The sequence below is a fragment of the Pseudophryne corroboree genome, chromosome 2 (genome assembly GCF_028390025.1).
Source record: "Pseudophryne corroboree isolate aPseCor3 chromosome 2, aPseCor3.hap2, whole genome shotgun sequence".
NCBI lineage: Eukaryota > Metazoa > Chordata > Amphibia > Anura > Myobatrachidae > Pseudophryne > Pseudophryne corroboree.
Window position 1 is genome coordinate 70,307,908 of NC_086445.1, and position 22,863 is coordinate 70,330,770.

Sequence of the window (22,863 nt, forward strand, 5' to 3'; positions counted from 1 at the left end):
AAACAGGTCCAAACGACATGATTTCAGTTGTTTTATAGATTTTAAAAAATCAGAGTTTATCGATTTTTATTGATTATGAAGGAATCCAAAACCGAACCAAAAACCATATTGAACTAAAACACTTGAGCATACCTCCCAACTTTGACAGCAGCAGAGGAGGGACAGCATTGCGCGCCTTAGGCACGCGCCCGATTTTAGGGGCATGGCCTAACGAAAAGGGGGCATGGCCTCGCGGCAAGTGCCGCGTTCGCAAGCCACGCCCCCGTTTTCGTCATTATGGGGGCATGAACAGCGCTGTGAGAGCTGCTGGTCATGCCCCCTGTCCTGCTCTGCCGGGAATAGACGCTGTGCGCACAGCTTCTATTCACAGCTGCTCTCCTCAGAGCAGCGAGTGACAGGGAGGGATCTCCCAACTGCCCCCCCACCCGCGGGACACTGCGACCCGCGGGTGGGACAGCGGGACAGACCATGAAAAACGGGACTGTTCCAACAAAATCGGGACAGTTGGGAGGTATGCTTGAGGGTGGTTTTGACAAAACCAAAACAATGATAAATGACAACCACAACCAAAACACGGGGGTCCACGCACATCTCTAGTTATAAGTTACTTCTCCTGCCGTCTCGCACCATCTCTCCACATGCTTCCATACAGTGAATGGCTGTCAGCTTTCTGATTGGTGGATGACTCCAGCCATACACCAATCAGCATGCTGAAAGTCAGAGCCGTAACTAGCCATTTTGGTGCCTTGTGTCAGAAAAGAGAATTTGTGCCCCCCGCCCCCCCATATTCAAAATACAGCCAGTGCAGCGTGTAAAAATATAGGGGCGCAGTAAAAATATAGGGGCATAGCTTTGTGGGGTCACAAAATAATACTGATTCATATTACACTGCACAGTAGTCTCCATTATTCAATGATGCCGCACAGTAGTGCCACTTATACACATTATGCCAGGCGGAGCCCCTTTTACATATTACTCCAGGTAGAGCTCCCTTTATACAGTATACCAGGCAGAGCTCCCTTTTATACAGTACACACATTATTCCAGGTAGAGCCCTCTTTTACATATTACACCAGGCAGAGCCCCTTTTGCACATTTCTCCAGGCAGAGCTCCCTTTTATACAGTACACCAGGTAGAGTCCCCTATATATTATTCTACTTATTGTCTGAGGCATTACTTCACTCCTCTATTTGCTTTTATCTATACTACCAGTAGATGCAGCTGCGTGTGCTGCTAGTACATGATGCTGCATCCTACCAGTAGCTGGTGCTGTGTGCGCTGCCAGTAGATGGTGCTGTGCGTGCTGCCAGTAGATGGTGCTGCATGCTGCCAGTAGATGGTGCTGTGTGTGCTGCCAGTAGATGGTGCTGTGCGTGCTGCCAGTAGATGGTGCTGCATGCTGCCAGTAGATGGTGCTGTGTGCGCTGCCAGTAGATGGTGCTGTGCGTGCTGCCAGTAGATGGTGCTGTGTGTGCTGCCAGTAGATGGTGCTGTGCGTGCTGCCAGTAGTTGGTGCTGTGTGTGCTGCCAGTAGTTGGTGCTGTGTGTGCTGCCAGTAGTTGGTGGTGTGTGCTGCCAGTAGATGGTGCTGCATGCTGCCAGTAGATGGTGCTGTGTGCGCTGCCAGTAGATGGTGCTGTGCGTGCTGCCAGTAGATGGTGCTGTGTGTGCTGCCAGTAGATGGTGCTGTGCGTGCTGCCAGTAGTTGGTGCTGTGTGTGCTGCCAGTAGTTGGTGCTGTGTGTGCTGCCAGTAGTTGGTGGTGTGTGCTGCCAGTAGATGGTGCTGCATGCTGCCAGTAGATGGTGCTGTGTACACTGCCAGTAGATGGTGCTGTGTGAGCTGCCAGTAGATGCTGCTGTGTGTGCTGCCAGTAGATGCCGCTGAGTGCTCTGCCAGTAAATGCTGCTGTATGTGCTGCCAGTAGATTGTGCTCTGTGTGCTGCCAGTAGATGTTGCTGTGTGTGCTGCCAGTAGATGGTGCTGTGTACACTGCCAGTAGATGGTGCTGTGTGCGCTGCCAATAGATGCCGCTGTGTGTGCTGCCAGTAGATGCCGCTGTGTGTGCTGTCAGTAGATGCCGCTGTGTGTGCTGCCAGTAGATGGTGCTGTGCGTGCTGCCAGTAGATGGTGCTGTGTGTGCTGTCAGTAGATACAGCTGTGTGTGCTGTCAGTAGATGCCGCTGTGTGTGTTTTTGCATCCGATTCAGAATCAGCCCCACTTTGTGTGAATGGAACATAATTCATATATTTACCCTAATGCCAAGCTGTATGCATGCATGTGACTGCACCACCCATACACTTGGTTACACAGATTCCATCATTTTAGGGCACACTCAGCGGTGCAGACAGCTGTGCCAGGTACTCGGAGGGGACATGGCCAGTAATGAATTTCCCATTAGGCATGTGAGGCACGTGCCTAGGGGTGGCACTTGTTTGGGGGTGGCACGTGGATACTTGTGTTGGTACTGTCAGCCAAAAAGTGCCAGTAACTGCAAAATATTTCCCTTGTACTGTACCTTACACCATCATAAGTTGAGTGTAAATGGGGTGGACATGGACACACTACCCCTGTAAACTGTCCTACTTAGTAAATATGTATACATAATTAAAATGTCATAGTTAGTGGCTTCTTTTATTAATCTATTATATTGGCTATCATCAAATGAGGGCTTATGTGTCTATTGTGTTCCTTCAGTTTTTATAAATATTTTAAAAATATTTTATGGTGTTTTATCGGTGTTGTACTTATGATATCTGTTTCACTCACATGGAAATTTCATTGTCTGTTCATACGTGAATATTTAATGATAACAATAAATTCAAATTCAAATTCAATTCAAATTATAACCCACCTTCCTAATATAATAATATTAGGCAGGTGGGGGGCAGACGTAATTGTTGTGCCTAGGGGTGCCTTCACCCCTAAATTCGGCCCTGGGCATGACCAATACAGGGAGGTGTGACCAGCCTCCCTCCTTAGGAAATATAAAAAAAAAATGTTTCTGTGCGTCCATGCGCTGCAAGGGGGAGGTGGATAGAGACAGGACACTGCTTCTGCATCTGCCTCTCTCCCTGGTGCAGCACACAGCAGCGTGTGTGCTGGGCTGAGGAGAAAGGCTGCTGCAGCAACAGTGTCCTCTCTCTCCCCGCTGCTGCTGTCTACAATGTGGAAGTGTGGGGGGGGGGGGGGGGGAACAGCAGGACATGTGCCCCTCCAACAGGCCCAGGCCCAGCTAAAGAGTACCCCCGCCTCTCTCTGCGCCACTGGGCACACTCTGACCAGTCCTACTCTAGGTGCAAAAAAGGCATCTGTAAACAGACAGATCTCTCTGCGTACGCACATCTCACCAGAGCACACAATTGTGCCAACATACCCCAAACATGCCCTCAGCTTAGCCTACATCAGAAGGCCCCGATGCCACAAAGTCTGGAACTGCCTATGTATAGAGATGTGCACTGGAAATTTTTCGGGTTTTGTGTTTTGGTTTTGGATTTGGTTCCGCGGCCGTGTTTTGGATTCGGACGCATTTTGGCAAAACCTCCCTGAAATTTTTTTGTCGGATTCGGGTGTGTTTTGGATTCGGGTGTTTTTTTTTAAAAAAAATCCCTCAAAAACAGCTTAAATCATAGTTTTTGGTGGTAATTTTGATCCCATAGTATTATTAACCTCAATAACCATAATTTCCACTCATTTCCAGTCTATTCTGAACACCTCACACCTCACAATATTATTTTTAGTCCTAAAATTTGCACCGAGGTCGCTGGATGACTAAGCTAAGCGACCCAAGTGGCCGGCACAAACACCTGGCCCATCTAGGAGTGGCACTGCAGTGTCAGACAGGATGGCACTTAAAAAAATTGGCCCCAAACAGCACATGATGCAAAGAAAAGAGAAAAAGAGGTGCACTGTTGTCGCTGGATGGCTAAGCTAAGCGACACAAACACCTCAATATCACAGGAATTATTCGTTCTAATCAATGGTATTATTGGTCCAAATCACTGAAGAAAATGACAAAATCACTGGAAATATTTGTTCTAATCAATGGTATTATGGTCCAAATCACTGGAAGAAAATCACAAAATCACTGGAATTATTCGTTCTAATCAATGGTATTATTTGTCCAAATCACTGGAAGAAAATGACAAAATCACCGGAATTATTCGTTCTAATCAATGGTATTATTGGTCCAAATCACTGGAAGAAAATGACAAAATCACCGGAATTATTCGTTCTAATCAATGGTATTATTGGTCCAAATCACTGGAAGAAAATAACAAAATCACTGGAATTATTTGTAAACATTTGTAGAAAGTCGCTGCTTTCTGATTACAGAAATGCTCAGATATTCCTGCGAATCCACAATCCCTTCCCAGAGAAAAAAAAAATTTGAGAAACCGTTATTTGTTAACGTTTGTTCTCTATTCCTTACAAAGGAACAAACCACTTTCCAAGAAGACTGACGTTTTTGGGATTATGGAGACAATGTTTTTGAATATAAATCCTAAAGCAGGTGGTGTATTGGAGCAAAAGAGTGCAAGAGACCAGCCATGCAGTTTCTGAAATATTATGACAAAATGTTACTGTATTTCATAAGCACTCATTCCTAACTCTGCTAAGTACTGTTTGGTATACTGTATCTGGCTTCCATGAGGTAGTTGTTCATTATTTCAGCTTCCATTGACCTTTTTGAAAGCAGTAGAAGTTATCGATTCTTTTTTTTTATTTTTATTTTCCCCTAATTTTAATTTTCTCCTGCATAGCCCAGTAAAATGTTGCAATGTTAAGTATTGACTTGTGCCTTCTGGGGGTCCACTTCTTCACCAAACCCAGCCAAATCTCATCCTAACCCTCTGTTCCATGTTCTCTATGTACCCCATCTGTGTCACCCATGTCTGTCTACCCCTCCCCATTAGATTGTAAGCTCTCCCGAGCAGGGCCCTCTTCCCTCATGTGCTTATTCTTTGTCTTACTTTGATAATCTTCAACTGTACCACATCCAGCAGTCTTCTGCCACCTGATACTTATTCCAGTGTCAGCTGCTGATGTAACTATGTTTATTTACCCTGTACTTGTCCTATACTGTCATCAACTGTAAATTGCTGTTTTCCTGTTTGATTATTTATGTACTCTGTAATTGGGCGCTGCGGAACCCTTGTGGCTCCATATAAATAAAGGATAATAATAATAATAATAATAATAATATAGGGTGTATAATCCCCAGGTGTATCTCACACATCACACAGTACAGTATATAGGGTGTATAATCCCCAGGTGTATCTCACACATCGCTCAGTACAGATTACAGGATGCATAATCACCAGGTGTATAACACACATCGCACAGTACAGTATATAGGGTGTATAATCCCAGGTGTATCTCAGACATCGCTCAGTACAGTATACAGGGTGTATAATCACCAGGTGTATCACAAATGTTGAATAGTACAGTATACAGGGTGTATAATCCCCAGGTGTATCTCACACATCGCTCAGTACAGATTACAGGATGTATAAAATTACCAGGTGTATAACACACATCGCACAGTACAGTATACATACTGATCACAACAATGCAGCAGATATTGAGTACTGATCAGGATACTAGAAGTGACACAGAGCTGCAAGATACAGCAATGGCCTACTGTACTGTACTATATGTATACTGCTGGTCACCAAAATGCTGCACTATCCTACTATATACTGCTCACAATAATGCAGCACAGAGATAGTATACTTGACACAGAGCTGCACGATACAGCAATGGCCTACTGTACTGTACTATATGTATACTGCTGGTCACCAAAATGCTGCACTGTCCTACTATATACTGTTCACAATAATGCAGCACAGAGATAGTATACTTTACATAGAGCTGCAAGATACAGGAATGGTCTACTGTACTGTACTACTATAATTATATACTGGTGGTCCCCAGTCCCCACAATGCAGCACACTGAGCACAGATATTTGCAGCACACTGAGCACAGATGTGGAGCGTTTTCAGGCAGAGAACGTAGATATTTTCAGCACACTGAGCACAGATTATTTGCAGCACACTGAGCACAGATATTTGCAGCACACTGAGCACAGATTACAGAGCTTTTCAGGGAGAGAACGCAGCCACGTCCTCTCCGTTCAATCTCCAATGCACGAGTGAAAATGGCGGCAACGCGCGGCTCTTTATATAGAATCCGAATCTCGCGAGAATCCGATAGTGGGATGATGACGTTCGGGCGTGTTCGGGTTAACCGAGCAAGGCGGGAAGATCCAAGGCTGCCTCGGAACCGTGTAACATGGGTGAAGTTCGGGGGGTTCGAATCTCGGAGAACCGAACCCGCTCATCTCTAATTAGCATCTCTTTAATACAATTTTAAATGAGCAATTGTTACATAGACAGCAATGATTAAGCAAGGCCAGTAAAATATGGTACACTATCTAACGACAATCATACTACGTTCTACCTGTACAATGTGTGTCATCTCTGTTTTTAATTCCATCTTTTATCTCTAAAATAGCAATTTCCAAATAGGCTTTTGCTGTCAGCAGTCTCCTAGCAAACAGTTATAGAATGTGAAGCTCAAAAGCTAAAATATTTGATTAAATAGAAAATGGATCCGTACAGTAATTGAAGCTTAAGAACACTTGTCAGTATGAATGTATGTCAGAGCGTTTATCAGCTGGGAGAGAGACAGCCAGGCACTTGGACTTCTAGTTGTGGGGTGGCGCTCATAATGCATTTCAATTTGCTTCTTCTTTTCATGGATGCTTCCATGCCACCGTTGGATAAACCTATTAGAGGTTAAAAATAAATATGTAGAATAAAATAAATATCTCTTGGTGTTACAGACAGGACACTGGGGCAGTGGCAAACGCAGGATTTCTAAAGGGGGGTTTCCAAATGCAATCCACAATCTCCAACTCTGCAGAACATGGAATACAGCATTAATATTTAACACTATAGATGGTCTAAGGTATAGACTGTATCAAACATATTTAAATAATAAAGTAGCCAGGAAACGGTTAAATATACTATAATAAGTAAATATACAATTATAATAGAACCAGTACTGCACTTTCTAAGCACACATTCTCCCACCTCATGGTAAGGCACCTGTCCCTTCTTCCTGATAGCTACTTTCTGGTCCAGGTCACTGATTGAGGACTCACATCCACCCACACCGCAATTTGGTAGAAGAACCTGCTACCACTGGGCATCTGCAGGAACTATGCTCTGTCCCTTAAACTGCATGATGTGGTGGCAGCTCTAGTAATCATATTATATACTGTACCATTGCTATTGTTCTCATAACTTGAGCCACTTCCCAAGAGGAGGGGGTTTCCGGGCGACCAGAAAGCCCCCCTGCGTTTGCCTATGTGGGGGTAATTCAGACCTGATCGTAGCAGCAAATTTGTTAGCAGTTGGGCAAAACCATGGCCCTCATTCCGAGTCGTTCGCTCGGTAATTTTCATCGCATCGCAGTGAAATTCCGCTTAGTACGCATGCGCAATAATCGCACTGCGACTGCGCCAAGTAATTTTACAATGAAGATAGTATTTTTACTCACGGCTTTTTCTTCGCTCCGGCGATCGTAGTGTGATTGACAGGAAATGGGTGTTACTGGGCGGAAACACGGCGTTTTCGGGGCGTGTGGATAAAAACGCTACCGTTTCCGGAAAAAACGCAGGAGTGGCCGGAGAAACGGGGGAGTGTCTGGGCGAACGCTGGGTGTGTTTATGACGTCAAACCAGGAACGACAAGCACTGAACTGATCGCAGATGCCGAGTAAGTCTGAAGCTACTCTGAAACTGCTAAGTAGTTTGTAATCGCAATATTGCGAATACATCGGTCGCAATTTTAAGAAGCTAAGATACACTCCCAGTAGGCGTAGGCTTAGCCTGAGCAACTCTGCTAAATTCGCCTTGCGAGCGATCAACTCGGAATGAGGGCCCATGTGCACCGCAAGGGGGGCAGATATAACATTTGTAGAGAGAGTTAGATTTGGGTGGGTTATAGTGTTTCTGTGCAGGGTAAATACTGGCTACTGTGCTTTTACACTGCAATTTAGATTTCAGTTTGAACACACCCCACCCAAATCTAACTCTCTCTGCACATGTTGTATCTGCCCCCCCCCCCCCCCCCTCCTGCAGTGCACATGGTTTTGCCCAACTGCTAACAAATTTGCTGCTACGATCAGGTCTGAATTACCCTCACTGATAAATAACTCTGGATATACTGTAGGTGTGCGCAGGGGAAAAATAATGGAACGCTGAAGTAAGCATGACAGCCTATATAAACCCCAAGGCTGGGATAGGTTGTGTGCTAAATGTGGTGTCAGATTGATCAGACCGTGGCTGTGTGGAAGAGGATATTGGGTGTGTCCCTCACTTCCCTCACAAAGAATTAAGGTTCAAAAAGGGTTGAGATTACCTAAAGGACAAGTGGTTCTTATCTGCCGTCAAATTCTATGTTTCTATGATTCTCTTTTTAATGTTATTTTGTTGGCTTTGTGAGTGGTCGGTGGAAAGGAATGGCGAGTGGTGCTGAGAGGAGAGGAGGGGAGAGCAGGTACTATTTACCCAGGCCTGATGGCAAAGTCCACGCCTCCCCCTTACTTGGCAGCAGCGCTTGCAACCCTTCTCCTCAGCCCCCGAAAAGTACCTGGGCCCAGCAAGGCTCTCTACTGCCCTGGGAACTGCAGTCCGGCAGTCATCTTGATTCACTGATGAGGTGCACGCCCCTTCAATACAAAAGCTAAACTGATTTCTGCTGCGGGGTACACTGGGCTCCACAAGTCTGGACAATGGGGTGTAGAGTAGGATCTTGATCCGAGGCACCAACAGGCTCAAAGCTTTGACCTTCTTCCCAAGATGCATAGCGCCGCCTCCTATATCACCCCGCCTCCCAGCACATGAGCTCAGTTTGTCAGTTGGTGCTGCAGTAAGCAGGCACTTAACAGAGGGGCTGCTCCAAGCAGCCCTGAGAAAAGCTTTTTATGAGGTAAAAAGTGAAGACTTCAAGGGCAGCAGCGGTGGTAAATGTCTTATGACATTCTCTGCTGCAGCTCCAGCTCTCCCCAGCGGCACTGTACACTCCCGAGCCCTGGTTGCCGGGTACCTACAGCGGAGGCTCCGGTTTTCTTCATGTTAGACACACACGGCTGGGGCTCTCCAGGATCGCGTGGCCGCGCTTCGGGAGGTGGTAAGTAGGTCCCGCTCGCGGGACCCGGCCTTTATCGCGATCCGGCGCGGTCAGTGGGAGGTGGGCCGCGTGCGCTGGCGGTGGACACTGTGGATACAGACGATCCCACTAGATCACCAGGGTATGGGCGCAGGTCATGTTTTCTCTTAAAACCGATTTTAATATCGCCCACAGTACCCGGTGGTTTTGCCAGCAAGGGGGATAAGGCTTAGACCTGAAGCCCCTCCCCCAGCCCCAGGGCACCATTTCCAGCAAGTGTTCCCGCCCCGGAGCTGCATCTCTGTCTTTTCCTCACTCCCTGTCAGTGTCTGCGGCGCCACTACTCCTCAGCTCACTGTTCCTGGGACTGCTTCGGCAAATCCTCCTATGTAAATCCGCCTGGTTGTCAGCGCTGTGACTTTACAAGACACTTAAGTATTCTACCTGCCTTTTTAGTCAGTGTTAGTAAGAAAGAGTGCATTTAGTCAGGGGTTTATATAGTACAATTACCCTGTGATATACATCCAGTTTCTTACTGTGTAGTGTTATATCTATTGACCAGTGGCGTAACTACTGCCCCCGCAGCCCTCGCGGTGGCTTGGGGGCGAGGGGCTGCGGGGGCGCCACTGATTTACAGCAGACTGACATGCGGACGAGCGTCCGCATGTCAGTCTGCGGTCTCCTTCCCTCCGCCGCTTGTTGGAGGGACACGGAGGGCACAGCGCGCCTCCCTGTGTCCCTCCTGCATCATCTCCGGCGGCCGCTGGTCTAATAGGGGGAAGTGCCGTCCGTGAGCTCTAATTGGCTCACGAACCGGCACTTCCCCCTATTAGACCCGCGGCCGCCGGAGATGATGCAGCAGGAGGGACACAGGAGAGGCGAGCTGTGCCCTCCGTGTCCCTCCAACAAGCGGCGGCGGCGGGAGGTGGGGGGAAAAATATCTGGCACTGGGGGCATATATGGCACTGGGGGGGGGGATATCTGGCACTGGGGCATATATGGCACTGGGGGGGAATATCTGGCACTGGGGGCATATATGGCAGTGGGGGGGAATATCTGGCACTGGGGGCATATATGGCACTGGGGGGGAATATCTGGCACTGGGGGCATATATGGCACGGGGGGGAATATCTGGCACTGGGGGCATATATGGCACGGGGGGAATATCTGGCACTGAGGGCATATATGGCACTGGGGGGGGGGGGATATCTGGCACTGGGGGCATATTTGGCACTGGGGGGGAATATCTGGCACTGGGGGCATATCTGGCACTGGGGGCATATGTGGCACTGGGGGGGAATATCTGGCACTGGGGGCATATGTGGCACTGGGGGGGTATATGTGTACCTGGCACATGGGAGGGGGGGCTATATTTGGCACTGGGGCATGTGAGTACCTGGCACCGTGGGGGAATATCTGGCACTGGGGTCATATGTGGCACTGGGAGCACAGCCCTAGCAACAAGGACTACCTCCTAGCAACGAGCATGACACCCAGTGCATGAAACACCTGGCAACGAGCATGACACCCAGTGCATGAAACCCCTGGCAACGAGCATGACACCCTGAGCATGAAAACCCCTGGCACCGTGCATGGAACCAAGAGCATGAAACCCCTGGCAACGAGCATGACACCCAGTGCATGAAACCCCTGACAACGAGCAGGTAATTGAAAAGTAATTAGAAGCCTTACTGTAGGACTTAATGTGTAATGGGCATTACGGTGTGTGTCATAATGTGTCAGGCATTACGGTGTGTGGTATACTATATTACGGGCATTGTGGTATGTGGTATAATGTCTCAGGGTCATTGCAGTGTGGCATAATACATAACGGGCATTGCAGTGTATGGCATAGGGTATAACGGGCAGGGCATTGCGGTATGTGTCACAGGCATTACGGTGTATGGTATACTATATCACGGGCATTGTGGTATAATGTCTCAAGGTTATTGCAGTGTGTGGCATAATGTGTCACAGGCATTGTATGTGCTATAATGTATCGGGCATTGCAGTGTGTGGCATAATGTATCACGGACATTGCGGTGTGTGTCATAATGTGTCACAGACATTGTATGTGCTATAATGTATCAGGGGCATTGCAGTGTGTAGCATAATGTATAACGGGCATTGCGATTCCTGTCATAATGTGTCACAGGCATTACGGTGTGTGGCATAATGTGTCACAGGCATTACGGTGTGTGGCATAATGTGTCGAGGGCATTACAGTGTGTGCATATTGTGTCATGTGCATTATTGTGTGCGGCATAATGTCTAAGGGCCATTGCAGTATGTGGCATAATGTATACTGGGCATTACTATAAGGAGGAAAAATGACAAATAATGTAAGGGGCATGAATCAGGATTATTTTTCTTTCCTGTGGTGGCCAACGTATGGGCGTGCAGGTTGCAAAACTGGGGTATAAGGTAGTCTTTTCCTGCAATACCACGCCCCTTTATGCGAAACCACGCCCATTCCAACAAAACCACGCCCATTTTTTTGGCGCGCGCATATTTATCCCTTTCTTGCTCCCAATTATGGAGCATGAAGGGGCAGGGGGGGGGCGCCGAAGAATTTTTTGGCTTGGGGGAGAAAAATTTCTAGTTACACCACTGCTATTGACTATTTACTGTAGCTGTGTAAGCTAGTCCAGTGCAGTATTATTGGCCCTCATTCCGAGTTGTTCGCTCGGAGATTTTCATCGCATCGCAGTGAGAATTCTCTTAGTGCGCATGCGCAATGTTCGCACTGCGACTGCGCCAAGTAACTTTACTATGAAGAAAGTAATTTTACTCACGGCTTTTTCTTCGCTCCGACGTTCGCATTGTGATTGACAGGAAATGGGTGTTACTGGGCGGAAGCAAGGCGTTTTATGGGCGTGTGGCTGAAAACGCTACCGTTTCCGGAAAAAACGCAGGAGTGGCCGGAGAAACGGTGGGAGTGCCTGGGCGAACGCTGGGTGTGTTTATGACGTCAGCCAGGAACGAAAAGCACTGAACTGATCGCACAGGCAGAGTAAGTCTGAAGCTACTCAGAAACTGCTATCTCGTTTTTAATCGCAATATTGCGCCTACGTCGGTCGCAATTTTAAGAAGCTAAGATTCACTCCCAGTAGGCGGCGGCTTAGCGTGTGTAACTCTGCTACATTCGCCTTGCGAGCGAACAACTCGGAATGAGGGCCATTGTCTGTAATAACCTCTGCATTGTACAGACTGTGACTATTTGTGTGTGCATTGATAGCTGAGTGGTGTCCATCTCGTGTCTTTCACTCAACTTGCTATCCCTATATTCTATAACCTGAGGGGGCTTGGTGCGTCAGGTGTTATTTAATATAGGATTTTCACAAAGATATACTGTATTACGTATTTTTCTCTGTGATTTAGTCACCATATCTCTCCTTTATCTCTGCTGGTGCTGACTACACTGCGCAGGGGTTTGGGTTTAGGGATAAAGTGCTGCTAATAATTGTACCGTGTTACCTCATACTGCAAGTTATATCATGTCTGCTTCTGAGGGTAACGGTTCTGGGGCGGAACACACTGCTGGTGTTGCTGAAGCCACAGGCACATATGGGGAGAATATAGCAGCTGTGGGCTCTGGTTCTGGGGGCTCCTTGCCCCCCAGTGGGACTGTGGCAACGGAGGCATATACTGACCCTCTGTGGGCCGCTTTTTCCACGCTTCTGCATACGCTAGTTCATAAACGAACACCCCCTATGGGACCCCCAATGCAGGTACAACCGTATGTGGTCCCTGCAGCTAATCCGCCGTGGGCGGACAATTTTTCTGCTCAATTAAAGAAGTTGAACCAGTCCTTGACTACTAAAAAGTCTGACCAACGCTCGCCTAAGTCCAAGAGGTCCTCTAAGCGAGCGCTCGTCTCCTCCTCACAATCCACTGCTGTCACTGACATCTCGTCTGATGAAGACAGCACATACACTGACCCCACAGGTTCTGACTCAGATACAGCTGATGGTGAAGGTAGTTCACATGTGGATGTTCCTGATCTTTTGGAGGCTATTAAGTTAATTCTGCAGATTACGGATGATCCCGAGCCATCCGTTTCCTCCTAAGAAACCAGATAGGTTCAAGCGTCAGAAGGTGATTAAACAAGTTTTACCTCACTCTGCCCAGGTACGAAGTTTGTGCCTCAAAAGAAGATGCTGGCTTGCTATCCCCTCGCGCCAGAGCTGTCTAAGAATTGGGAAACGCCTCCTCCAGTAGACTCACATGTGGCTAGGATGGTGGTTTCCTCAGCTCTACCTGTCACTACTGTCACGTCTCTAAAAGAGCCTACGGATAAACGTGTCAAGGGTTGTCTAAATGTGATTTACACCCTCACAAAGGCCCACTATTGCAGCTACATGGGCGGCAGAGGCTATTGAAGCATGGGCCTTGGAGTTAGAAGCTGAAATCTCCTCTGACCATGCTAGACAATGCTTGTCATATATTGTCACAGCAATATTATATAGGAGGAGTACAGTGCAGAGTTTTGCTGACCAGTGACCTCCAATATTATACGTTCTCTGCCTGAAAAATGCTCCATATCTGTGCTGCATTGTAGTATATAGTAGGAGTACAGTGCATAATTTTGCTGACCACCAATATATAATATATAGTGGTACGGTACAGAAGGCCACTGCTCTACCTACCTCTGTGTCGTCAAGTATACTATCCATCCATACCTGTGGTGCATTTCAGTTTTGCACAGTTTGCTGACCACCAGTATATAATATATAGCAGTACGTTACAGTAGGCCACTGCTCTACCTACCTCTATGTCATCAAGTATACTATCCATCCATACCTGTGGTGCATTTCAGTTTTGCACAGTTTGCTGACCACCAGTATATAATATATAGCAGTACGGTACAGTAGGCCACTGCTCTACCTACCTCTGTGTCGTCAAGTATACTATCCATCCATACCTGTGGTGCATTTCAGTTTTGCACAGTTTGCTGACCACCAGTATATAATATATAGCAGTACGGTACAGTAGGCCACTGCTCTACCTACCTCTATGTGATCAAGTATACTATCCATCCATACCTGTGGTGCATTTCAGTTTTGCACAGTTTGCTGACCACCAGTATATAATATATAGCAGTACGGTACAGTAGGCCACTGCTCTACCTACCTCTGTGTCGTCAAGTATACTATCCATCCATACCTGTGGTTCATTTCAGTTTTGCACAGTTTGCTGACCACCAGTATATAATATATAGCAGTACGGTACAGTAGGCCACTGCTCTACCTACCTCTGTGTCATCAAGTATACTATCCATCCATACCTGTGGTGCATTTCAGTTTTGCACAGTTTACTGACCACCAGTATATAATATATAGCAGTACGGTACAGTAGGCCACTGCTCTACCCACCTCTGTGTCGTCAAGTATACTATCCATCCATACCTGTGGTTCATTTCAGTTTTGCACAGTTTGCTGACCACCAGTATATAATATATAGCAGTATGGTACAGTAGGCCACTGCTCTACCTACCTCTGTGTCATCAAGTATACTATCCATCCATACCTGTGGTGCATTTCAGTTTTGCACAGTTTACTGACCACCAGTATATAATATATAGCAGTACGGTACAGTAGGCCACTGCTCTACCCACCTCTGTGTCGTCAAGTATACTATCCATCCATACCTGTGGTGCATTTCAGTTTTGCACAGTTTACTGACCACCAGTATATAATATATAGCAGTACGGTACAGTAGGCCACTGCTCTACCCACCTCTGTGTCGTCAAGTATACTATCCATCCATACCTGTGGTGCATTTCAGTTTTGCACAGTTTGCTGACCACCAGTATATAATATATAGCAGTACGGTACAGTAGGCCACTGCTCTACCTACCTCTGTGTCGTCAAGTATACTATCCATCCATACCTGTGGTGCATTTCAGTTTTGCACAGTTTGCTGACCACCAGTATATAATATATAGCAGTACGGTACAGTAGGCCACTGCTCTACCTACCTCTGTGTCATCAAGTATACTATCCATCCATACCTGTGGTGCATTTCAGTTTTGCACAGTTTACTGACCACCAGTATATAATATATAGCAGTACGGTACAGTAGGCCACTGCTCTACCCACCTCTATGTCGTCAAGTATACTATCCATCCATACCTGTGGTTCATTTCAGTTTTGCACAGTTTGCTGACCACCAGTATATAATATATAGCAGTACGGTACAGTAGGCCACTGCTCTACCTACCTCTGTGTCATCAAGTATACTATCCATCCATACCTGTGGTGCATTTCAGTTTTGCACAGTTTACTGACCACCAGTATATAATATATAGCAGTACGGTACAGTAGGCCACTGCTCTACCCACCTCTGTGTCGTCAAGTATACTATCCATCCATACCTGTGGTTCATTTCAGTTTTGCACAGTTTGCTGACCACCAGTATATAATATATAGCAGTACGGTACAGTAGGCCACTGCTCTACCTACCTCTGTGTCGTCAAGTATACTATCCATCCATACCTGTGGTGCATTTCAGTTTTGCACAGTTTGCTGACCACCAGTATATAATATATAGCAGTACGGTACAGTAGGCCACTGCTCTACCTACCTCTGTGTCGTCAAGTATACTATCCATCCATACCTGTGGTGCATTTCAGTTTTGCACAGTTTGCTGACCACCAGTATATAATATATAGCAGTACGGTACAGTAGGCCACTGCTCTACCTACCTCTGTGTCATCAAGTATACTATCCATCCATACCTGTGGTGCATTTCAGTTTTGCACAGTTTACTGACCACCAGTATATAATATATAGCAGTACGGTACAGTAGGCCACTGCTCTACCCACCTCTGTGTCGTCAAGTATACTATCCATCCATACCTGTGGTTCATTTCAGTTTTGCACAGTTTGCTGACCACCAGTATATAATATATAGCAGTACGGTACAGTAGGCCACTGCTCTACCTACCTCTGTGTCATCAAGTATACTATCCATCCATACCTGTGGTGCATTTCAGTTTTGCACAGTTTACTGACCACCAGTATATAATATATAGCAGTACGGTACAGTAGGCCACTGCTCTACCCACCTCTGTGTCGTCAAGTATACTATCCATCCATACCTGTGGTTCATTTCAGTTTTGCACAGTTTGCTGACCACCAGTATATAATATATAGCAGTACGGTACAGTAGGCCACTGCTCTACCTACCTCTGTGTCGTCAAGTATACTATCCATCCATACCTGTGGTGCATTTCAGTTTTGCACAGTTTGCTGACCACCAGTATATAATATATAGCAGTACGGTACAGTAGGCCACTGCTCTACCTACCTCTGTGTCGTCAAGTATACTATCCATCCATACCTGTGGTGCATTTCAGTTTTGCACAGTTTGCTGACCACCAGTATATAATATATAGCAGTACGGTACAGTAGGCCACTGCTCTACCTACCTCTGTGTCATCAAGTATACTATCCATCCATACCTGTGGTGCATTTCAGTTTTGCACAGTTTACTGACCACCAGTATATAATATATAGCAGTACGGTACAGTAGGCCACTGCTCTACCCACCTCTGTGTCGTCAAGTATACTATCCATCCATACCTGTGGTTCATTTCAGTTTTGCACAGTTTGCTGACCACCAGTATATAATATATAGCAGTACGGTACAGTAGGCCACTGCTCTACCTACCTCTGTGTCGTCAAGTATACTATTCATCCATACCTGTGGTGCATTTCAGTTTTGCACAGTTTGCTGACCACCAGTATATAATATATAGCAGTACGGTACAGTATGCCACTGCTCTACCTACCTCTGTGTCGTCAAGTATACTATCCATCCATACCTGTGGTGCATTTCAGTTTTGCACAGTTTGCTGACCACCAGTATATAATATACAGCAGTACGGTACAGTAGGCTACTGCTCTACCTACCTCTGTGTCATCAAGTATACTATCCATCCATACCTGTGGTGCATTTCAGTTTTGCACAGTTTACTGACCACCAGTATATAATATATAGCAGTACGGTACAGTAGGCCACTGCTCTACCCACCTCTGTGTCGTCAAGTATACTATCCATCCATACCTGTGGTTCATTTCAGTTTTGCACAGTTTGCTGACCACCAGTATATAATATATAGCAGTACGGTACAGTAGGCCACTGCTCTACCTACCTCTGTGTCGTCAAGTATACTATCCATCCATACCTGTGGTGCATTTCAGTTTTGCACAGTTTGCTGACCACCAGTATATAATATATAGCAGTACGGTACAGTAGGCCACTGCTCTACCAACCTCTGTGTCGTCAAATATACTATCCATCCATACCTGTGGCACATTTCAGTTTTGCACAGTTTGCTGACCACCAGTATATAATATATAGCAGTACGGTACAGTAGGCCACTGCTCTACCTACCTCTGTGTCGTCAAGTATACTATCCATCCATACCTGTGGTGCATTTCAGTTTTGCACAGTTTGCTGACCACCAGTATATAATATTTAGCAGTACGGTACAGTAGGCCACTGCTTTACCTACCTCTGTGTCATCAAGTATACTATCCATCCATACCTGTGGTGCATTTCAGTTTTGCACAGTTTGCTGACCACCAGTATATAATATATAGCAGTACGGTACAGTAGGCCACTGTTCTACCTACCTCTGTGTCGTCAAGTATACTATCCATCCATACCTGTGGTGCATTTCAGTTGTGCGCAGTATATATAGTAGTAGGCCATTGCTATTGATACTGGTATATAATTCCACACATTAAAAAATGGAGAACAAAAATGTGGAGGGTAACATAGGGAAAGATCAACATCCACTTCCACCTCGTGCTGAAGCTGCTGCCACTAGTCATGGCCGAGACGATGAAATGCCATCAACGTCGTCTTCCAAGGCAGATGCCCAATGTCATAGTAGAGAGCATGTAAAATCCAAAACACAAAAGTTCAGTAAAATGACCCAAAAATCTAAATTAAAAGCATCTGAGGAGAAGCTTAAACTTGCCAAAATGCCATTTACGACACGGAGTGGCAAGGAACGGCTGAGGCTCTGGCCTATGTTCATGGCTAGTGGTTCAGCTTCACATGAGGATGGAAGCACTCATCCTCTCACTAGAAAAATGAAAAGACTTAAGCTGGCAAAAGCACAGCAAAGAACTGTGCATTCTTCTAAATCACAAATCCCCAAGGAGAGTCCAATTGTGTCAGCTGCGATGCCTGACCTTCCCAACACTGGATGGGAAGAGGTGGCGCCTTCCACCATTTGCACGCCCCCTGCAAGTGCTGGAAGGAGCACCCGCAGTCCAGTTCCTGATAGTCAAATTGAAGATGTCACTGTTGAAGTACACCAGGATGAGGATATGGGTGTTGCTGGCGCTGAGGAGGAAATTGACAAGGAGGATTCTGATGGTGAGGTGGTTTGTTTAAGTCAGGCACCCTGGGAGACACCTGTTGTCCGTGGGATGAATATGGCCATTGACATGCCTGGTCAAATTACAAAAAAAATCACAGCTTCGGTGTGGAATTATTTGAACACAAATGCGGACAACATGTGTCAAGCCGTGTGTGGCCTTTGTCAAGCTGTAATAAGTAGGGGTAAGGACGTTAACCACCTCGGAACATCCTCCCTTATACGTCACCTGCAGCGCATTCATCATAAGTCAGTGACAAGTTCAAAAACTTTGGATGACAGCGGAAGCAGTCCACTGACCACTAAATCCCTTCCTCTTGTAACCAAGCTCCTGCAAACCACACCACCAACTCCCTCAGTGTCAATTTCCTCCTTAGACAGGAACGCCAATAGTCCTGCAGGCCATGTCACTGGAAAGTCTGACGAGTCCTCTCCTGACTGGGATTCCTCCTATGGATCCTTGAGTGTAACGCCTACTGCTCCTGGCTCTGCTGTTGTTGCTGCTGGGAGTCGATCGTCATCCCAGAGGAAGATGAAATATCACAGCAGTCATCCTGCTGCAAAGCGGATAACTCAGGCCTTGGCAGCCTGGGCGGTGAGAAACGTGTTTCCGTTATCCACCGTTAATTCACAGGCAACTACAGACTTGATTGAGGTACTGTGTCCCCGGTACCAAATACCATCTAGGTTCCATTTCTCTAGGCAGGCGATACCGAAAATGTACACAGACCTCAGAAAAAGAGTCACCAGTGTCCTAAAAAATGCAGTTGTACCCAATGTCCACTTAACCACGGACATGTAGACAAGTGGAGCAGGGCAGACTCAGGACTATATGACTGTGACAGCCCACTGGGTAGATGTATTGCATCCCGCAGCAAGAACAGCAGCGGCGGCACCAGTAGCAGCATCTCGCAAACGCCAACACGTTCCTAGGCAGGCTACGCTTTCCAGAAGAGGCACACAGCTGACAACCTCTTACGGAAACTGAGGAACATCATCGCAGAATGGCTTACCCCAAATGGACTCTCCTGGGGATTTGTGACATCGGACAACGCCAGCAATATTGTGCGTGCATTACATCTGGGCAAATTCCAGCACGTCCCATGTTTTGCACATACATTGAATTTGGTGGTGCAGAATTATTTAAAAAACGACAGGGGCGTGCAAGAGATGCTGTCGGTGGCCCGAAGAATTGCGGGCCACTTTCGGCATTCAGCCACCGCGTGCCGATGACTGGAGCACAAGCAAACAGTCCTGAACCTGCCCTGCCATCATCTGAAGCAAGAGGTGGTAACGAGGTGGAATTCAACCCTCTATATGCTTCAGAGGATGGAGGAGCAGCAAAAGGCCATTCAAGCCTACACATCTGCCTACGATATAGGCAAAGGAGGGGGAATGCACCTGACTCAAGAGCAGTGGAGAATGATTTCAACGTTGTGCAAGGTTCTGCAACCCTTTGAACTTGCCACACGTGAAGTCAGTTCAGAGTGACACTGCCAGCCTGGGTCAGGTCATTCCCCTCATCAGGCTTTTGCAGAAGAAGCTGGAGACATTGAAGCAGGAGCTAAAACAGAGCGATTCCGCTAGGCATGTGGGACTTGTGGATGGAGCCCTTAATTCTCTTAACCAGGATTCATGGGTGGTCAATCTGTTGAAATCAGAGCACTACATTTTGGCCACCGTGCTTGATCCTAGATTTAAAACCTACGTGGGATCTCTCTTTCCGACAGACACAAGTCTGCAGAGGTTCAAAGTAGAGATGAGCGGATTCGGTTTTACTCGGTTTTACTCGGTTCTCAAAACCGAATCTTATTGGCTATCCAAAACACGTGACATCCGTGAGCCAATTAGATGCCGTTTTGAGAACCGAGTAAAACCGAATCCGCTCATCTCTAGTTCAAAGACCTGCTGGTGAGAAAATTGTCAAGTCAAGCGGAACGTGACCCATCAACAGCTCCTCCTTCACATTCTCCCGCAACTGGGGGTGCGAGGAAAAGGCTACGAATTCCGAGCCCACCCGCTGGCGGTGATGCAGGGCAGTCTGGAGCGAGTGCTGACATCTGGTCCGGACTGAAGGACCTGCCAACAATTACTGACATGTCGTCTACTGTCACTGCATATGATTCTCTCACCAGTGAAAGAATGGTGGAGGATTATATAAGTGACCGCATCCAAGTAGGCACGTCAGACAGTCCGTACGTATACTGGCAGGAAAAAGAGGCAATTTGGAGGCCCTTGCAGAAACTGGCTTTATTTCACCTAAGTTGCCCACCCTCCAGTGTGTACTCCGAAAGAGTGTTTAGTGCAGCCGCTCACCTAGTCAGCAATCGGCGTACGAGGTTACTTCCAGAAAATGTGGAGAAGATGATGTTCATCAAAATGAATTATAATCAATTCCTCCATGGAGACATTCACCAGCAATTGCCTCCAGAAAGTACACAGGAACCTGAGATGGTGGATTCCAGTGGGGACGAATTAATAATCTGTGAGGAGGGGGATGTACACAGTGAAAGGGGTGAGGAATCGGACGATGAGGTGGAGGTGGACATCTTGCCTCTGTAGAGCCAGTTTGTGCAAGGAGAGATTGATTGCTTCTTTTTTGGTGGGGACCCAAACCAACCTGTCATTTCAGTCACAGTTGTGTGGCAGACCCTGTCGCTGAAATTATGGGTTTGTTAAAGTGTGCATGTCCTGTTTATACAACATAAGGGTGGGTGGGAGGGCCCAAGGACAATTCCATCTTGCACCTCTTTTTTCTTTTATTTTTCTTTGCATCATGTGCTGTTTGGGGACTATTTTTTTGAAGTGCCATCCTGCCTGACACTGCAGTGCCACTCCTAGATGGGCCAGGTGTTTGTGTCGGCCACTTGGGTCGCTTAGCTTAGTCACACAGCTACCTCATTGCGCCTCTTTTTTTCTTTGCATCATGTGCTGTTTGGGGACTATTTTTTTGAAGTGCCATCCTGTCTGACACTGCAGTGCCACTCCTAGATGGGCCAGGTGTTTGTGTCGGCCAATTGGGTCGCTTAGCTTAGTCATCCAGCGACCTCGGTGCAAATTTTAGGACTAAAAATATTATTGTGAGGTGTGAGGTGTTCAGAATAGACTGAAAATTAGTGGAAATTATGGTTATTGACGTTAATAATACTATGGGATCAAAATGACCCCCAAATTCTATGATTTAAGCTGTTTTTGAGGGTTTTTTGTAAAAAAACACCCGAATCCAACAAAAAAATTTCAGGGAGGTTTTGCCAAAACGCGTCCGAATCCAAAACACGGCCGCGGAACCGAATCCAAAACCAAAACACAAAACCCGAAAAATGTCCGGTGCACATCACTACTTTTTTGTGATACGCCAGACATCTTGAAATAAGTTATCCCAAGCTGGAATAGTAGAGATCTATAAAATAATAGCTTGTGTGGAGACATCGGTATAAAATCCTCCCCTTGCTTTTGCCCACTCTGTCATCACATGACATGCCGGCTCTGTGAGTGGGATGGCCAGCCATACCGGTTTGCCCTCCAGAGATATTTTGAAAGGAGCAAAACCGTGTTATCCATTATATAATCTAGGCTCTCTTCTAAGGTACAGTACTAAGGTATTTATTTATTTATTATTTATTTATTAACAGTTTCTTATATTGCGCAGCAAATTCCATTGCGCTTTACAACTGGACACAATTAGAAGAAAAAACTGGGTAAAAACTAAAAAGTCATAGAGGTAGGAGGGCCCTGCTTGCAAGCTTACAATCTATGGGGAAATAAGCATTGATACACAAGGATAGGTGCTGTCTATTGCATAGCTGTCCACCAGATTGCAAAGGTTCTTGGTGGGCTGCATGATATCACATCACAGCAGTGATGAACCAGGGTCAGGAGGACGGGAGCGTGAAGAAAGAAAATATGTGGGGGATATGTGTGGACTGTACTGTGGGGATTTCATTGGATAGGAAAGCTATGAAGGTAATGTGAGCGGTTCTGGAATTTGATAAGCTTGTCTGAATAGGTGAGTTTTGAGGGAACGCTTGAAGATTTGAAGACTAGAGGAGAGTCTTATTGTACGTGGTAGGGCATTCCACAGAGTGGATACAGCCCGAAGAAAGTCCTGTAATCGTGCAAGGGATCAAGTAATGAGTGTGGCTGAGAGACATAGATCATGTGAAGAGCGAAGGGGACGGGTTGGGAGATATTTTGAGATGAGTGAAGAGATGTATGTTGGTGTAATATGGTTAATAACCTTGTATGTAAGTAACAGTATTTTATATTGAATACGGTAGACTAGAGG